Raw genomic sequence first — 20,246 nt, forward strand, 5'->3', positions numbered from 1 at the left:
TTCCCCTATCCACAAATCTATATTTCCAAATCATCGTAGTTTTTAAATATAGCCAAAATTAAATGAGTACTAATTTTCAAAATTGCATCGAAAACTTAAATTATTAGGTTGTAATGTCCATTTGGCGTAAATTATCTGATGTTTACACTGAGGAACGACAAGTTTTCTTTTTACGTTAAACAATTTCTTTAAAAGCAAATGAAAAATTTTAAAAACAATCGCTTAACATAAAATCGGGGTTATTTACTCTAAAAGGAAATACTTTGCGTTTGTCTAAAATTTCGTTCAGGAGGAATGTATTTTTCTTTGAGTGTAATCTTAAAAAATAAATATAATACAAGTATTTATAAATAAATCGCTTAATTAACAGCACTTTGCATATTCTGCATTAAAAATATATTAACTATATACCCTGAAAAAAATTTTTCATTTCTGAGGAACAAATTTATAGACAACAAAGTTTTCTTTTGGCGCAACAACATTTTTCTTTACAAGTACATAAAAAATTAGTGACAATCGTTGCCATGATACACAGAAAAAATTTCCATAGTTAAACTAACGTTAAATTTAACTTATTTTTATTGGAAAAAAATTATTTGCTAGTAGTTACATTTTATTACTTTTTTCGAAATTTTCCACAGTTTAAGAAATCTTACTTTTTTAAAGTATGTCTCAAATATTTTATGAACTAAACGGGAGTATAAAGTTCAATGACCGTACATATAAGTTCAATATGATCTAAAGCAAAAGAAGATTTTCGTACGATTCCCAAAAATAGTAAGAATGAACTACCACGAGTATATGGTTAGAATGGTCATGATTTGACGCCAATGATTTTCTTCTTTACTTTTGGTTAATTTTTGCTTCTATGAGAGGATGCAATTTCGTGAACTGCAGTTAAAAAGTACAACAGGGCATTAAATTTTCCTTGTTTTAACAACGCTTTGTGGAAATCTCAAAATGTGGAGTGGAATTTAGTTCAATTTTCGTGCGAGGTAGTTCATTCTTCCAATAAGACAGTTCACTTTTTTATCGGTGTAGCCAAAAGGCACTTTCTCCGTACGTAACTTTTCACTCAAAAATAATTATAATTTAAAATTCATTCACCAAAAAATGGATATGCCATTTTGGGAATAATTGGACAGGAATGGGAACTCTTTCCCAAATTCTTCAATCTTCATAAAAATTGTTATCTGTAAGGGATTTCATAACTCACAACGGAACCATTAGCAAAATTAATGGCGAACCATCAAACAATGGACGCTATTGAAATATTAAGCGTGATCAAAACCATGCAGTTAATTGAAATCGTGAGAATGATTAAAATCCGTGAGCATGGATGTAATCGTGAACGTGAATTTCTACGTGTGATTTTTTCATGTACCTACACTGAAAAAAACAGTGAACCCACCAGGATTATTGTACCCACCACCATAGAATGGTGACGGGGGTATAATAAGTTTGTCATTCCGTTTGTAACACATCGAAATATCGATTTCCGACTATATAAAGTATATATATTCTTGATCAGGGAGAAATTCTAAGACGATATAACTATGTCCATCTGTCCGTCTGTCTGTCTGTTGTAATCACGCTACAGTCTTCAATAATGAAGCAATCGTGCTGAAATTTTGCACAAACTCGTCTTTTGTCTGCAGGCAGGTCAAGTTCGAAGATGGGCTATATCGGTCCAGGTTTTGATATAGTCCCCATATAAACCGACCTCCCGATTTGGGGTCTTGGGCTTATAGAAATCGAAGTTTTTATCCAATTTGCCTGAAAATTGAAATCTAGAAGTATTTTATGACCACAAAGAGGTGAGCCAAAAATGGTGAGTATCGGTCCATATTTTGGTATAGCCCCCATATAAAACGACCTCCCGATTTGGGGGTCTTGGGCTTATAGAAACCGTAGTTTTTATCCAATTTGTCTGAAATTGGAAATCTAGAGGTATTTTAGGACCATAAAGAGGTGTGCCGAAAATGGTGAGTATCGGTCCATATTTTGGTATAGCCCCCATATAGACCGATTTCCCGATTTTACTTCTTGGGCTTCTAGAATCCGAAGTTTTTATCCTATTTGCCTGAAATTGAAAATCTAGAGGTATTTTCGGGTCATAAAGAGGTGTGCCGAAAACGGTGAGTATAGGTCCATATTTTAGTATAGCCCCCATAAGAACGATCTCCCGATTTAACTCCTTGGGTTTTTAGAAACCTTAGTTTTTATCTGATTTGCCTGAAATTGTAAATATTCTGGTATTTTAGGCTCACAGAAACGTGTATCGGATTAAGTTTTTATCGGTCCATTTGGTAATGCCTCCATATATACCGACTTCACTTCTTGAGGGTGTAGAAGGCGCACTGATCATAAGATTTAAGATTTCAAATCAAGACGTTATTTTATAATTTTCTTGCACACTTACAAGAGATGTTAATGATTCCTCTAAAACTCAAACAAAAATGGTTCTTATAAATCCAGAATATAGTCCTCATAGGTGAATCTTTAAACTTATCTTCGGGAAGTGTCCTCAAGTCCTCAAGCCCTCCTGAAATTTCAAAGGAAACCCTAATATTTGGTTCATGGTGGTGGGTATTTAAGATTCGGCCCGGCCGAACTTAGTGCTGTATATACTTGTTTTTAGAACATTTTAACAGTATTACAAACGCTGATATCACGACGATATCACAAAAATCAGTAAATATTTTTCGACAAATTCAAGAATATTTAGGGAGCCACCGTGGTGAAATAGTTAACATAGCATGAACGCCTAGCATACACAAAGTCGTGGGTTCGATTCCTGCTTCGACCGAACACCAAAAGCGGTGGATTATCCCACCTCAGTAATGCTGGTGACATTTCTGAGTGTTTCGAAGCTTCTCTAAGTGGTTTCACTGCAATGTGGAACGCCGTTCGGACTCGGCTATAAAAAGGAGATCCCTTGTCATTGAGCTTAACATGGAATCGGGCAGCACTCAGTGATAAGAGAGAAGTTCACCACTGTGGTATCACAATAGACTGATTAGTCTAAGTGAACCTGATACATCGGGCTGCAACATAACCTAATCTAATCTAACCTAAGAACATTTGTTTGTTTGTTTTTTTATTTTATCATTCACAACAAGATTTAGATCTTATAAATTAAAGTAAATGAATTATATGATACAATTACGATATTCTCCACATCTTAATATAAATACAAATGTATAAGTATTAAAAAGATTCCAAATAATATAAAAAGGCAATTAATACAATTAAATTAAATTAAAGGAAAACAATAATAATAATAAAAATAAATAAATAATTAAATAATTAAATAAGCAAAGTTTAATTAAAATAAAATTTTGAATAGAGATATAAAATTATGATAATTATTTTGTATACAACAATAAGTAAAAAAGAAGAAAAAAAATAAGTAAAAGTTAGCATAGACCTGTATATTATATTAGATTTGGTTAAGATAAGTAATATGTTTTTCCTTAAAAACATTTGCGTTGCTGTTAAGCTGTAGACTATGTGGAAGAACATTCCAGAGTCGCACTGCATTTATAAAGAAGTGCCATTCCGAAAACATGGATCGGTACCGAAATGGAGTCAATGTCTTGGCCCGATTGGATCTCGCAAACTGAATCCTCTTGTAGAGATAAGTAGGTTTCCGAGTATATATAATTTTATGAAGAAACAAAATAGTCCTGTATTTAAGCAGATTTTCCAAAGATATACCGTACACTCTTAGAAAAATATGTTTTTCATATGTTCCGATATAAACAAAGTGTGTTTCGGGCACAATTTTAAAACACAATATATTTAAGTGCAAACATGTAATGTTCCTAAACTAACACTAAATGTTTGGGACATCTATGTTAATATGTTAAAATATATTATGTTTGGGGCATAAATGTTTCATAAAAATCATATGTGTGAATGCAAACATATATAAATTTACAAATTTCGACTAAACATACATATGTTGTGATATTTTATCCAAAGCGACAGAGAGAGTATAGAGAAAGAAATAGAGATGGAAACCGGGAGAGTTGACGAAAGATATCAACATAACACAGCGAAAGAATCCAAAGAGAGAAATTTTTGTGAAACTGCTTGTATGTTGTTTCGGAAAACTGTTTTATGATAAGACCAAAAATTTGATATGCTTAAGTCTAAATATTATTTAATTTGAATAAAGAGAATGGACATTCGGAACCAAGAGAATAGACATTTGAAAAAAAAACATGTGTTTTCGCCTTGAGAGCAGCATTTTATGTATGTGTGGACATGTATTTGTTTATCATTTTGGCATTATGGGAACATTTTTTTTCTTGGTGCGTTAAAAGAAATCAGGGGTCTTCATAAAAATAACGAAATGAAATAAGGAGGAAATAGTGAAAAATTACACAGTAAAATGTATAAAAACAAAGTTTAGTTCCTATTTATTAATATGTAGTCCCAGAGGAGTTGACGGACACCTTCAAATATAAAAGCGGGCATTAAGTTCGAGTTTTGCAGCTAAAACAATTTAAAAAGTTTATTTTCTTTAAAATGAATTATTAAAGAAAAATAAAAGGCATTTTAGACCGATGGTGATAAATGCTAGTAAAAAACTGTTCACGCCTAAATAAATTTATGTTTATATTACAAAATTATTTATGTATGTTACTACTCGACTCCACGTTCTTCTTTTGTTAGAGTTTTTGAATTCCTTCCAAATTTTAAAGTTTTGTACCAAAAACAGTTTTTTGTTACAAAATGGTTATTTTTGCAATAAAAAATAATATTTTATCCAAAAATCAGTCAATTTCGTTTATATCAAGCACTGTTAATGACTATAAATCTTTAATAACCCACATTTCGAAGTTTCATTATAAAAATTTTATATAGTATAAATATAAATGTGTAAATTAAAAAAAAAAAAGTGTTCGGTGGGAGCAGGGATTGAACCCACGACCCTTTGCATTCAAGGCAGACATGCTAACCACTGCTCCACGTGGCAAACAAATGTATGTTTCTGTTAAATAATGTTATGTTTGCATGGGCTCGTGGGCGCTGCAAACTATGCTATATAAATGTAACGTATAACGATAATTATCCGCTGGTGACTATAACAACTACGTAGCCCAGTGGATAGTGTGTTGGCTTACAAACTGTATGGTCCTCGGTTCGATTCTCCGTGCAGGCGAAAGGTATAATTTAAAAAATGTATAAAAGTGAATAATTTCTTCAACATTATTTGTATTACAGAAAAAGGTGCCAAGAATTAAAATATTTCGTGGAAGTGAAAATAACAAGTATGTTAGGGAATGAGCACAATCGTCTTTGGGAAAAATTCTTCCAAGCATATAATATTTTTGGGCTCAAAATGCTTCCAAACATATAATATGTTCACATAAAACAAACATATTAATGTTTCGGCAGTATCCAATAATATATGTGCTTCCTGCAAAATATGTTTGGAACATATGTTAAAGAAGCGATTTTTTTTGAGGGTGTAGCTTGCTCTACTGTACCGGGAGATATGTTCGAAACTATTAAGTCGATACACATATCTAATTATATTGTTATATAAAACATTAATTTTCCTTTTACTTGCAGCATCACATCTCGCAAATTGCTCACATTCATATAATAAACTCGGAATAATCACACATTTCGCTAAAAGAATTCGAATATTTAGTGGAGTTAGGTGCTGGATATGCCACAAAGACCTTAGTTTTGAATATGCCTGTCCTATAACATTATTCATATGGTTCGTCCAAGTAAGAGTGCTATTTAACGTAATCATAAGCGTAGGAAGGCCTCTGGGGAGGGGGCTTAGACCCCCCCAGAATTTGAAAACCTATTTACGATTTTACATTTTTATAAAAATTAAACAAGTATACACAACCGCACAAAGTTCCCCTAAAGACTTTCATGCACAATCAAATTACTTGGGTTGTGGTAACAGTTGCCGATGGCAATGTTTGAAGTCTGATATTTATGAAATAGAGCTGTGATTGAACTTATGGTTTAGTTAAATAACTAACAGCCTGTTTCTGTATGTCGAACGAGTTCAATCGATCGACTGAAATGCATAGAAACAGCTGTTTTTTGGTTATAAATTCAGCTGTTTGTTTCCATTTTAGTCGATCGACAGAGCTCATTCGACATACATAAACAGGCTGTAAAGCTCCTTTATTATATTGATTAGTCTGGTTTAGTCATCTTAATTAAAAAATAGTAATTGGTATTAAAACTATTCTTTCATAAATTAATATCATAATAATGCTGCAAAAAATCGTCGCCAATAAAGAAGTGAAAATGTTCTTTTTGGGTCCGGAAGTGGTGCAAAATTGGCGGAGAAGCGATGAATGTAATAGGAACTCGTCATAGAACGAATGTCCGCCGTTTCAACAGCCGTTGCAATAAATTTGCATCACTTCTTACGGTGTGATCCGAATTCAGAGTTTTGAATGTGAATTAATATATTTTCCCAAAAAAATAATTTTTATTTATTCGTTTTTTATTTGATTTTTGGTCGACCTTTTGTTAGAATTATATAAATATTTATAAAGACCTCGAGCTTCACGAAACATTAATTTATAATATTTTTTATATTTTTTATGATTTTTGATGCATTCTAACGCTTATTTGAATATTTTAAAAAATTATCGATTTTTCTATAATGGATTTAGTATTTTTGTGGCAAAATTTGAATAATTTTTACAATTTTCTTTATTCTTACTCTGTTTTTAAACTACTTGAAAAAAGAAAACAAAAATTACGCATTAAGATATGAAAAAACTGAAGTAAAAAACTTCCTGTGTAGTTAATATAATTAACTTCTTTGTGAGGACATTTTTGGAAGTGCTTTTAAAGTTGTGCCTTTAAAACAAATCCCAATTTTTTTGCTGGGAAAAGTGTGGAACTACTTTTAGTTGCTTTATTATATATTATTTTGATGTCTATTTTTTATTCTTTTTTATGAAATAAACCAATAATTGAACCTATAAGTTCAGTCTATAAATTTTTAGCTAGGGGGGCTATAGCCCCCCCTAGGAAAATTGTCTAGCTACGCTAATGAACGTAATGCCCAAGTTCTTCACTGAGTTCACAATCTCTATCCTCTGGCCGTTGAGAACGATATCGATACCACTTGGAAGTTGAAAACCGCGTTTACCCAAAACAAGACATTTGGTCTTCCTGGGGTTATTATACATAATTATTTTTTTTTTCACTTGTTAAAGAAAATTTTTTAGTTTGAAGGAAAAACTTGGAGTTCAAAATTGCAAGAATGTATTTAATGCCATACGAAGATGGGCGCATTTGTAGTAAAATTTGCAAGTTTAAAGAAATAATGAACTACTTTGTGAGAAGTACGAATTTAGTATATCTTTATGCTTCATTTTTGTATATTTTTTCCCCATTTTCTAGTTCATTTAACTAACATATGCAAAAACTATTAGAGTAATGGAAACTATCTCCAAACATAATAATTCCATGAACTAAAATGAAGTTAAATTGGCTTTAGTGAAGTAGAGGGTTCACATTTTTTGAGTGCATATACTCACAAGCCTATTCTTTCCTCTAATTGGCTACGCATTGAGTTTACGATAATTGTTTTTAAATATATTCCCTAAAAACATTCCATTCTTTTCGTCGATAAGAAGGACGTAATGACGTTCCTTGGGAAGAAAGAATATTTAATTTTAATGTAGCTTGATATGCGAGGTCGACAAACACATTTACATAGTTTCCCTTCTCATACTCATTTATGACAATTACATAATGTTAGCAACAATTATGACTCCCTTCAAACAATCCAAAAAAATCCACATAATTTGGCAATTTCCAAAAAAGACTATTCAATGAGAGACCCTCATCTCTCTATCATTCAAAGTAATTCTGTGCAGACGTCGAACCAGCATATGACGATTATCGGCATTAACAGGTATGTGTTAGGTAGCAGCAGCCAGTATTTCTTCAGTTTTCCCATATGGAAACAGGTATGCATGATAATGGTATTAATGGTATTAGTACCTTAGTGGTCTACTGAAGTAAGCAAGGAGAAGCTTAAAACATATGACATTACCACAAACATGACGAACGAAAAAGGCCAGCGCACAACTCACTCTTACTATCAATGAGGAAACCTGTACGGTACCAGTTGTGAAGGTTTTGCTTTTGTTCCATTCATGCGAGACAATACAAAAATAATGTTACAAACCAAGTTTACTCATAGCATATTTGAGATTTTATGTCTGGAGCAATGCAGTTGTGTGAGTTTTACGTTTGTTTCTCTTAAAATATTCCCACACAATTCTGCTATAACAATTTAAAGAGAGAATGTTCATAATTGTGGCGAAGTTTGGGATTTCCATAGATAATGAAGCTTCGTGCTGAAAGATGGAACAGATTCGTCTTTCCTTTTTGCTGAATTTCAAAATTGACTTTTCTAATATAGCATCAATATAAACCGAATTTCTTAATTAAAAAATTCAAAATGGTAATACCAGCTTTTATTCGTATACACTTAAAAACTAAAAAAGTTGACTTGAATCCAAACATTTTGACTATCCCTTAAGGATTTGACATTCGAGCCAAAGATGCTGCTTCTTTAAAATAAAGACAATTTTTAAAGAACTATCTAGCTTTAAATCTAGGCTTTATAAATTTATAAATAAATTTATAAATTTATAATAATTAGGATACAAATCTCATTTTGCATTTTCATTTTGCGATATATCAACAAAGGCATTGATGTTTAAATAAATGTCAGTTTGAATCCATATCCCAGCAAAAAAACGTCGCCAAAAAAATAGTGAAAATGTTCTTTTTGGATTCGGAAGTGGTGCAAAATTGGCGCAGAAGCGAAGATTTTAACATGGGCTTGTCATAGGACGGATGTCCACCATTTCAACAGCCGTTGCACTGAATTTGCATCACTTCTTAAGGTGTGATGCGAATCCAGTGATTTGGATGTGAATAAATAAATTTTGTGATATTTTGACGAATAAATAATTTTTAAAATTTTTTATGTTTTTTAATGCATTATAACGCTTGTCTGGAACGTTTGACATCAAATATTTTCAAAAATTCGCAATTTTTCTAGGAAGGATTTAGCATTTTTTTCGGCAAAATTTAAATAATTTGCACTATTTTATTAATTGTTAATCTGTTTTAAACCCATTTGAAACTATAAAATTTTAAATTTCCCATTAAAAATAAGAAAAAAACGAGTTATAAAAAATTGACACAAATGAACTTCCTGTGCAGTTAAAATAAAGAACATCTTTGGGAGGACATTTTTGGAAGTGCTTTTAAAGTTGTGCCTTAAGAAGAACTTCCAAATTTTTTTGCTGGGATATAACATACGTCAAATTATAACATTATTATTACTTCATAGGCATAGGACTTTAAACGGCATAGGACTAAATTTAAATTCATAATCTTAGATATAAGCTCAATACTTTTTTCAGTGCACTAGTGTAAAAAAATATCGCAACTCACTTACATTCTTGTGATTCCAGAAAAATCTCTCTTAACTCAAGAAAATTTGCTACAAGCTAGAAAAAAGATTATCGTAATTCATCATTGAGTTTTATGTTGTCTTAAAATCGTGAACGTTATTAAAATCTTAACAACATACACACAAAAAAACTTTATTCTGATTCAATCACGATAGTATCAGTCACAGTTTTAATTGGGCATAAAAAATATTTTATTTAATAATTTATTGATTTCATTAGCAAATTTTAACTAATTTTTTAATTGATTCAATTAAAAATTTAGTTGAAATTGAGTGCAAAACTCAGTTAATTTTTTTAATTGAAAATGTAACTATTTTCAATTACTTTCTTAACTGAATTGGAGTTTTGAGTTGGTTACAAAATTTATTGTCTGAAATAAAGTTTTGATTAAAAATATACCCAGCACTTTTTTATACCCTCCACCATAGGATGGGGGTATATTAACTTTCTCATTCCGTTTGTAACACATCGAAATATTGCTCTAAGGCCCCATGAAGTATATATATTCTGGGTCGTGGTGAAATTCTGAGTCGATCTGAGCATGTCCGTCCGTCCGTCTGTTGAAATCACGCTAACTTCCGAACGAAACAAGCTGTCGACTTGAAACTTGGCATAAGTAGTTGTTATTGATGTAGGTCGGATGGTATTGCAAATGGGCCATATCGGTCCACGTTTACGTATAGCCCCTATATAAACGGACCCCCAAATTTGGCTTGCCGATCCTCTAAGAGAAGCAAATTTCATCCGATCCCGCTGAAATTTTGTACATGGTGTTAGTATATGGTATCTAACAACCATGCAAAAATTGGTCCACATCGGTCCATAATTATATATAGCCCCCATATAAACCGATCCCCCGAGTTGGCTTGCGGTGCCTCTAAGAGAAGCAAATTTCATCCGATCCGGCTGAAATTTGGTACATGGTGTTGGTATATGGTCTCTAACAACCATGCAAAAATTGGTCCACATCGGTCCATAATTATATATAGCACCCATATAAACCGATCCCCCGATTTGGCTTGCGGAGCCTCTAAGAGAAGCAAATTTCATCAGATCCGGTTGAAATTTGGTACATGGTGTTAGTATATGATCTCTAACAACCATGCAAAAATTGGTCCACATTGGTCCATAATTATATATAGCCCCCATATAAACCATTCTCCGATTTGGCTTGCAGAGCCTCTAAGAGAAGCAAATTTCATCGGCTGAAATTTGGTACATGGTGTAAGTATATGGTCTCAAATACCCATGCAAAAATAGGTCCACATCGATCCATATTTACATATAACACCCATATAAAGCGATCACCATATTTGACCTCCGGAGCCTCTTGGAAGACCAAATTTCTTCTGATTCAGTTAAAATTTGGTACATTGTGTTAATATATGGCCTCAAACACCACTGCAAAAATTGGTCGAAATCGGTCCATAAATGTATATAGCCCCCATATAAACCGATCCCCTGATTTGACCTCCGGAGCCCCTTGGAAGAGCAAAATTCATCCGATTCAGTTGAAATTTGGTACGTGACGTTAGTATATGGTATCCAACAACCATGCAGGAATTGGTTCATATCAGTCCATAATTATATATGGCCCCCATATAAACCGATCCCCAGATTTGACCTCCGGTGCCTTTTGGAGAAGCAAAATTCATCCGATCTGGTTGAAATTTAGTACGTGGTGGAAGTATATGATATTTAACAACCGTGCCAAAAGTGGTCCTTATCAGTCCATCCGGTCCGGCTGAAATTTTGTACATGGTGTTAGTATATGGTCTCTAACACCCATGCAAAAATTGGTCCACATCGGTCCATAATTATATATAGCCCCCATATAAACCGATCCCCCGATTTGGCTTGCGGAGCCTCTAAGAGAAGCCCCCATATAAATCGATCCCCAGATTTGTCCTCCGGAGCCTCTTGGAGGAGCAAATTTTATCCGATCCGGTTGAAATTTGGTACATGGTGTTAGTATATGATCTCTAACAACCATGCAAAAATTGGTCCACATCGGTTCAATTAATTTATTAATTGATACAATTCGTTTTGTTTGTTATTGTTGGCTTCTCTTCAATCGTTATTGTTGTTTTTTTGATCTCAGCTTAAAGCCATGCATTGACTAAACTACAAGTGTAGCTTAACCAACAGAGGAAAAGTATGCTTGTCAAATTTATTTGGGCAAAGCCCTATAGACTGCAAGATGGTTGGATGTACAGCTGTTTCGGAATTACCACATTCCTACATTCAAATCGATGATTTGAGTTTGGCAAAGGAAAAGAGATATGCTGGCAAATTTGTTTAGGCAGTAGCCGACTATCAAACCCTTTTTCGGGAGGTTCAAGTTTAATTTATTCTGATAATTGGTTGATAGTTTTGCTGCAAGTAGAGGATGCTGATGAGGAATGTGGTAATTCCGAAACAGCTGTACATCCAACCATCTTGCAGTCTATAGGGCTTTGCCCAAATAAATTTGACAAGCATACTTTTCCTCTGTTGGTTAAGCTACACTTGTAGTTTAGTCAATGCATGGCTTTAAGCTGAGAAAAAAAAAACAACAATTGATACAATTTTCAACTTCAATCAACTTTTTAATTGGAAATATTATGGTGATATTTTTTTTCTGTGTAGTTGTGACTAAAATTGTATGCGAATCCAACTGGTGAGAAGGGCACGCATACCCACGCTGGTGCCATCAGCGTGACTTACGACTCACGGGTGATTCGCGAAAATTTCTCTGAGTCACGACAATCAACTTAATCTAATCCAACTTACTCGCAATTTAAGATACATTAATTTTGTAAAATTTATAAAATTTAATTTAACCCTGAATACAATCCGTCGTTCATCGGCAAATGTGTTTATGTAATTCTCTTATGGGTATGTTTGCTTACATCTTCACATGTCATAGCTTAAACTAAAACCAACAAAAATGAAGAGAATCTTGTTTGAAAAAGAGAATTCGACTTTATGGCATTTAAGAGAAAACAACATGTAAGCTTAGCTGTAAAGTTGAGGGCAGAGAAGGAGGTCACAACAAACTTTCACGCGATATAAAATCATGTTATCAAAATGGCAGTGCCGCATTTGCGTGTAAACTGTTCGTCCGAAGAGAGGTGCTTCCTAAGCAATCTTGAGCAAACCAATACCAAACGACGTAACACAAAATAGAAACTATCTTTAAAAAAATAAAAATCCTGAACAAAAGCGGAAAAAATAAAACAGAAGAAATACGAAAACGAATATACAATTAAGTGAAATATTATAAACGACAAAGTTCTTAGTGAATTGATTACAACGGTAATATTTTAGACAATAAATAAATCTTAAAAATAAAAACAAGACAACAATAAGGCAGCAAAACAAACAAAAAACGAATAAATACACATAGCCTTCTTCCAATAGTGTTGAAAATTGTGTTCCGAATTAAACCCAAAATAAAAGGGCAAATTATTAAAATTCAGTTTGAAAGATAATAGAACACAAAAATATCAAATATTTTTACAACATTAAATATATTCAAAAAATTCAGAAAATAAAATAAATTTGTATTGTGCTTTGTTGGAAACAAATGTTAACAAAATATTAATAAAATTAAATAAAACTACTTGCAGAGCACCAGAGCGACAGCAGATAACTTCGCAAATCACCTTGTTGAATTGAGAATATTAAAGCGTGCCATTTGTAACGGATTATATTCAAATTCATATATAACCATAAATTCATTATAAAGGATTATATTAACAAACACACAAAGGTAAGGCACAATTTGAAAATAAAAAAAAGTTTTGACAAACGGTAAACATAATACAAAGTAGTGAAATATCAAGTACGATCAATGAATTGAAGTTTAATTAGATCTATTCAAAACTTAGGAGCGTGTAATAAATTTGGGACATATATTTCCACGAAACACAATTATTGTTTCAAATTTGTTTGAACCTGTTTATCTTGCTATTTAGTTGTACGGTCTCTTTTCAATTTCCAAAATGAATCCATTTGGAAAGTGATTCGGATGCTGTTGTTAATGACGATAACGATGATGCATTTGATGGAGTTTCTCTAACGTGTGGATTTTCAACAATCGCCACAGTTTCTCCTGCTACGTTGTTCGTATTGAATCTGTTGATTGTTGCAACTGATTTTGTTGTTGGCTCATTTGATGGTATCTGCTTTACTGAAGATGAGGCTGATGTTTGATGTCGCTGTTGTTGATAATGACAATGATAGTCGGTCATTAATGTACCGTCTTGTCTTGCCTGTGCGAGTAGCATTGTTATGGATGTCGTTTGACAAATGTTCGATCATCTTTTAAACTGTTTCACTTGGTTTCAGAGTTTCTCAAACATTTTGGTTAAAAGAAAAAAATATAATCTTTTAGAGAATACAAAATATAGACTTTGGTTACCCATTTACTTAGATCCTAAAACACCTCATGACACATAAGGGGAAGGTTTTTCGTATCAATGAAAAGTGTTAACCAAAAATAGTCCATCACAAAAATTAAAAGTTAACACTTTCATTGTTACGGTGGTTCTATTAAAATGTCCCAGGACGAATATTTTGGAATGAATCCAGGCAATTCCTAAAGTGTAAATTTACCCAGTCAATGACATACCCATGTTAAATTGACCGATCCCTTTCATACATTTTGACTACAATTAAACTGGTTCATTTCCCGTAGGAATGTAATATGGTACTACTCAATACCATACATCTCAAACTGAGCCTTACGAAAATTTTTGGAATTTTTGTAAAATTATAATGTTTTCGTTTTCGTACTACCCAAAAGTTTGAATGAATAGGATACATTTGCAACGGTAGCATGTTGTTTGTTTCCATTCAATATGTTTGTGTGTGATTTGCGATCAAGTCTATAAATTGCATACATGGCCTAGATGATAGAGCGTTTACTTTGAAAAGGGATGTGTACACACAAAATTATAATTTTCAATCATGAAATTAATTGATCCAATTAATTTTTAATTCAAATGTCTTCAATCACAGAAATGATAGTATCAATCAGCAAAGTCAATTAAAAACCTAATTGATCCAATTAACAAATTAATTGATACTATGTATTTTTTGTGATTGGTGTTTTGTTCTAATTAAAATATTGGTTGAATCAATTAAATTTTCAATAAAATGTTTGGAGATTCAATTAAAATTTTATAAGGAAATATTTTGGTGAAAAATTTTTCTGTGTAGTGGTTCGATTCTCTTTGCGATATATATGATATAATAAAATCAAATGTAATATATTTATATGTTCTATGTATTATAGAAGAGAACGACTCCATTAATATGATTTCAAATCCGACAAAAGACATCAACCGTGTATAATAAAAATTCTGTATCTTTCTTCCAAACAAAATTGTAAACGATATTCCAAAATTTCGTTTGGAAGAAAATATTTTTGTGTGTAACACAATTGTGTAGATTTATAAGACTTCCAATATTCGTCTACATTCCCGAGTAATAAGAACTGCATTTTCTCTGGTCGGTAAGAGCACTTGAAACAGTAGGTATCACCGTGGTGCAATGATTAGTATGCACTCAAAAATCAGCGAACCCACAAGCAATTAAATTTCGGTTATTTTTAGAAAATTTAGATTAATTGTAGAAAACTAAATAGTATTACAAACCATTTCACAAAACTAAGTGAATATTTTTTGATAGACTCTAGAATTTTTTTTTTCATTTGCTAAAGAAAATTTCGTAGTTCAAAATTGCAAAAATATTTTTAGTGTCGTACGAAGTTCAAGATGAGCACATTATTGATAAAATTAACAAATTTTAAGAAATTCTGAACTTTTTTGTGGGAGACACGAATTTTGTAAATCTTTCTGCTTCATTTGTGTATAATTTTTGCCTCTGCTTTTAATTTAGATTATTTTTAGAAAATGTTAACTAAACTGTATTATAAACGCAGATGTCACGCCGATTTCACAAAACTAAGTAAATATTTTTTGATAAATTCAAGAAATTTTTTTTCATTTGCTGAAGAAAATTTCGTAGTTCAAGATGAGCACATTATTGGTAAAATTAAAAAAAAAATATGATATAATTTTTCTCTCTTTTTTTTAGTTAATTTAACTAACGTACATATGTACATATGAAAGTCAAGGAAACTTTCTCACAACATAATAATTCCATGAACTAAAATAGAATTAAATTGACTAGTGTGCCCACCTTGTAAACAAGGTGAATTATCCCCTCTCAGTAATGCTGGTGACATCTACAAGTGTTTCCAAGCTTTTCTGAGTGGTTTCACCGTGATGTGAAACGCCGTACGGTTATAAAAACGAGATCCCTTGTCATTGAGCTAAACACAGAATCGGCCAGCACTCATCGAGAAGAGAAATCATTCACCACTTATGGTATCACAATGGGCTGAATAGTCTAAGTGAGCCTAAAATTAACGGACTGCCACTATACCTAAACTAACCCAATATGATAATCATTGATACTCTTGTTATAAATTCGAATTTATTAATTCTTTATTAAATACTTTATAATAAAATCGATAGTCGCTTGACTTAAGTATGTTTCTTCGTGTACAGTCAAAAGTATTTTTTGTGAATTGTTAGTTTATTCATAGATATTACCTTCGTTTAAATTTAAAATTACCTTCCTAAAATTAGGCTCATTTAACCCAAAAATTTGGTGTCAGGGAAAAATACATATTTTCATATTAGAAAAAAATTTCCTATTGCCATTTTTGGGTACAATTTTATTTCAGAGAAATATAAATTTGTTGTATTTTTAATATTATTCTTTTCAAACTTCAAAAATTGTTATCTAAAATTCTTAACAAGATGCAATAAAAACGCATTTTTGTTCTAATTTTTTATTGATAAATTCTTCATTAAGTTTACACAGCCGCCCCACTGATACGATTTCTTTTCATTGTAATCTTGTGGAAAACTTTATGTTGGATTTGGGAAGCACTGTTGGTTGATCTAACTGCGCTCTGTCAATTGTCTAGTTAGTTTTGTTGATTTTTACACTCGAATGAAGATTCGGTGAAATCGTTGGTTGCTCTGCCGGTTCAGATGTGGTCTTTATTTCACTATGTATTGTTGTTATAGTATGTGCATGTGTTTTTTTGCTCACCGATGATGTTGGATATCTTTGTTTTAGTATCGTGCAAACGAAAGTGCTATCCGATGTGACGCTGTTGTAATGCGATGCAGAAAAACTCATAAAAAGACGAAGACAGCGATCATATCGGCTGGCATTGGAAAATGCTACAGTCTAAATTATAGTATTGGTGTTGTTGCGATTGCAATGCTTTTTCCACTGAAACCTGAAGGCGCCATATTAAAGCTTGTAATCAATTCAACATGTGAACTATGTAGAAGAGAGGGGAACTTTCCCACTAAAAAAAATCTATTCAAGTTAGCTAGCCAGTCAGCCTACTACCAATAATTAAGTGTGCGCCTGATCATCGCACTGCAATTGTGGCAACAACAACTTGAATAAACACCAACCACATTTCTGCTCTACTTTATGCAGCAACAGTAGAAACTCTTGGAGATTTAGCATCAACCTGCTGCAATATAAAACAACAAGTAAATAACACGACACACATATATCCCAGCACCATGGCGACGAAAATGCCGCTTGCTTTAAACACAAACAACAATCAAATCTCCCACCAATATATTTTACTCTATATACTCTCTTCTGCAGAATAAGCGTCAGCGTTGCCACAACGAAATTTTATTTTGGGCCAACATTTTTCCAAATTCATACCAGCGAACCAATTTTCAAATTTCGGCCCAAATTTAAAGTTTGCTTTTTAAATTCCGTTTGGACCAAAATGGCAACCCTGAGACGCATTTTAATCGTTAAGAGATTTACACTGAAAAAATATTGTCGTGAGGTCAAAGATTTCATGTCTTTAAAATACGAATGCAAATTTTGCTTAGCATAGAAGACGCATTTCTCTAATATAACGTTTTCTTCCTTGTCCAAAAGTCCAAAAGTCGATAAACTTTTCAATGAAGTCGTATTGTCCTTCTAATTAAGTGATTTGACTTAAAAATGGGTATCATAATCGTTCAAAACTTTATTTTAAAGAAGTATTTTACTTGAAACATAGCATAATTTCAACTGAAAGTCAAGTCTTAATTTGGAAAATTAGGTTGTGTTAACTCGTTTTTTTTTGATATCATATGAAGAAAAAAAGCTGAGAAAGGGAAATTTTAAATTTACTTCCTAGAAACAAGTACACAAAACCCAAATTTAAATGAGAATTGTGTCTTAAAAGTATCCTTACTTGTATTCTCCGCATCTTTGGATCGGAATCAATACCAAATTTTTTAAAGTAAAGACAAAATCTTTGGAACTGGGCATGTTTTTTTTCAGTGTAGGAATATATAAAAATTAGAAGATATTTAAAACAAAATCAAAAGACTTAAGACACAAGTGGAGTTAGAAGTTATTCCTCAATTTGGAGAGTTTTGATTTATAAATATTATATCTTAAATACAATTTGGTATACTTCTGCTCGATTCCATAATTTGAAATGAAGTCAAATTGGCTTTTGATTTTTGATTTTTTAACGAGAAGTTTCATACTACTAATGAGCGTTTTCATTTTCATTATGTCAGTGAAAAAGTTTTGGTTTGGCTAAATTTTTAAACAATTTTCTTTGTGAGTATAAAAGTGGACCGATATGGCCCATTTGCAATACCATCCGACCTACATCAATAACAACTACTTGTGCCAAGTTTCAAGTCGATAGCTTGTTTCGTTAGGAAGTTAGCGTGATTTCAACAGACGGACCGACGGACATGCTCAGATCGACTCAGAATTTCACCACGACCCAGAATATGTATACTTTATGGGGTCTTAGAGCAATATTTCGATGTGTTACAAACGGAATGACAAAGTTAATATACCCCCCATCCAGGGCTGCCAATTTTGCCGATTTATCGGCATTTTGACGATTTTTTACTCATAAAATGGACAATTCCGATTTTTTCCGATTTTTACGATAACATCCATATTAACTTCGTTCTTTAGACACATAGTTTAGGGAGTTAAAGCTTTTACATTTTGAAGAAATTTTTGAAAATTTTAAAATAAATTTAAAAAATTTTGGGAAAATAATTCGGAAACAAAACGTGGAGTACTTTGGCTTTTCGAGTTTTGTCAAAATTCGTACAGATAATAATGATTCTTCCACACTCCACAGCGAACGTAGACATTTTTAAGCAAAAGCCTAAAATTAGATTATAGCTGGAGAATAATTCATTGGATGAAATATTCTGTTAAAAAAAATAACCTAAAATGAAATAATTCAATTTGTTTTAATACCAAAATTGATAATAAAGGGTGATTCTTTTGAGGTTAGGATTTTCATGCATTAGTATTTGACAGATCACGTGGGATTTCAGACATGGTGTCAAAGAGAAAGATGCTCAGTATGCTTTGACATTTCATCATGAATAGACTTACGATCTGCCACAACGTCGAATTTTCAGTGAATGGGCCCTAGAAAAGTTGGCAGAAAATCCGCTTTTTTATCGACAAATTTTGTTCAGCGATGAGGCTCATTTCTGTTTGAATGGCTACGTAAATAAGCAAAATTGCCGCATTTGGAGTGAAGAGCAACCAGAAGCCGTTCAAGAACTGCCCATGCATCCCGAAAAATGCACTGTTTGGTGTGGTTTGTACGCTGGTGGAATCATTGGACCGTATTTTTTCAAAGATGCTGTTGGACGCAACGTTACGGTGAATGGCGATCGCTATCGTTCGATGCTAACAAACTTTTTGTTGCCAAAAATGGAAGAACTGAACTTGGTTGACATGTGGTTTCAACAAGATGGCGCTACATGCCACACAGCTCGCGATTCTATGGCCATTTTGAGGGAAAACTTCGGAGAACAATTCATCTCAAGAAATGGACCGGTAAGTTGGCCACCAAGATCATGCGATTTGACGCCTTTAGATTATTTTTTGTGGGGCTACGTCAAGTCTAAAGTCTACAGAAATAAGCCAGCAACTATTCCAGCTTTGGAAGACAACATTTCCGAAGAAATTCGGGCTATTCCGGCCGAAATGCTCGAAAAAGTTGCCCAAAATTGGACTTTCCGAATGGACCACCTAAGACGCAGCCGCGGTCAACATTTAAATGAAATTATCTTCAAAAAGTAAATGTCATGGACCAATCTAACGTTTCAAATAAAGAACCGATGAGATTTTGCAAATTTTATGCGTTTTTTTTAAAAAAAAGTTATCAAGCTCTTAACAAATCACCCTTTAATTTACTCAGAATGTGCAATAGAAACAGTAAAAAATAGATTTTATTTTTGTATACAAAACTGATTTCTTTAAATATTTTTTTTATTGAAATGCATAGTTGTGTACATTAATTTTCCGTTTTGTATATGAAATAAATACTTTTGTTTTGTGTTTACCCAATATGTTTAATTTTAATATTATTTATACTGACGATTTTTATCGAAAAAAGTGACGATTTTTCTTGAAATTTTATTGGCAGCCCTGCCCCCATCCTATGGTGGAGGGTATAATTAATTGATACTATTAATTTTTTAATCAAACTAGAAACATTAAGTCAATTAAGTCAATGATTGACATTTTTAAATTTTTCAATTAAAAAATTAATTGATACAATTAACTTTTTAATCAAACTCGGAACTAAGACAGTTAAAAAAATATGGATATTTTTTACGTTCTTAATTGAAATTTTTTTGAAACTATAAATTTTTGAATCAA

The 20,246-nt window shown here is 32.5% G+C and overlaps 1 protein-coding gene across 1 annotated transcript in view; it reads left to right on the forward strand.

Annotated features, from left to right (window-relative positions):
- The first annotated feature begins 12,584 nt into the window (after positions 1–12,584).
- Positions 12,585–20,246, forward strand: part of dyl (transmembrane protein dusky-like) — a 56,170-nt gene continuing 48,508 nt past the window's right edge. The window contains exons 1-2 of the mRNA XM_075306001.1: positions 12,585–12,797; positions 13,112–13,254. The gene's annotated coding sequence lies outside the window, so the exon portion shown is untranslated. The remainder of the gene's footprint in view (positions 12,798–13,111; positions 13,255–20,246) is intronic.

Source organism: Haematobia irritans, chromosome 4 (assembly GCF_050003625.1).
Source record: "Haematobia irritans isolate KBUSLIRL chromosome 4, ASM5000362v1, whole genome shotgun sequence".
Lineage (NCBI taxonomy): Eukaryota > Metazoa > Arthropoda > Insecta > Diptera > Muscidae > Haematobia > Haematobia irritans.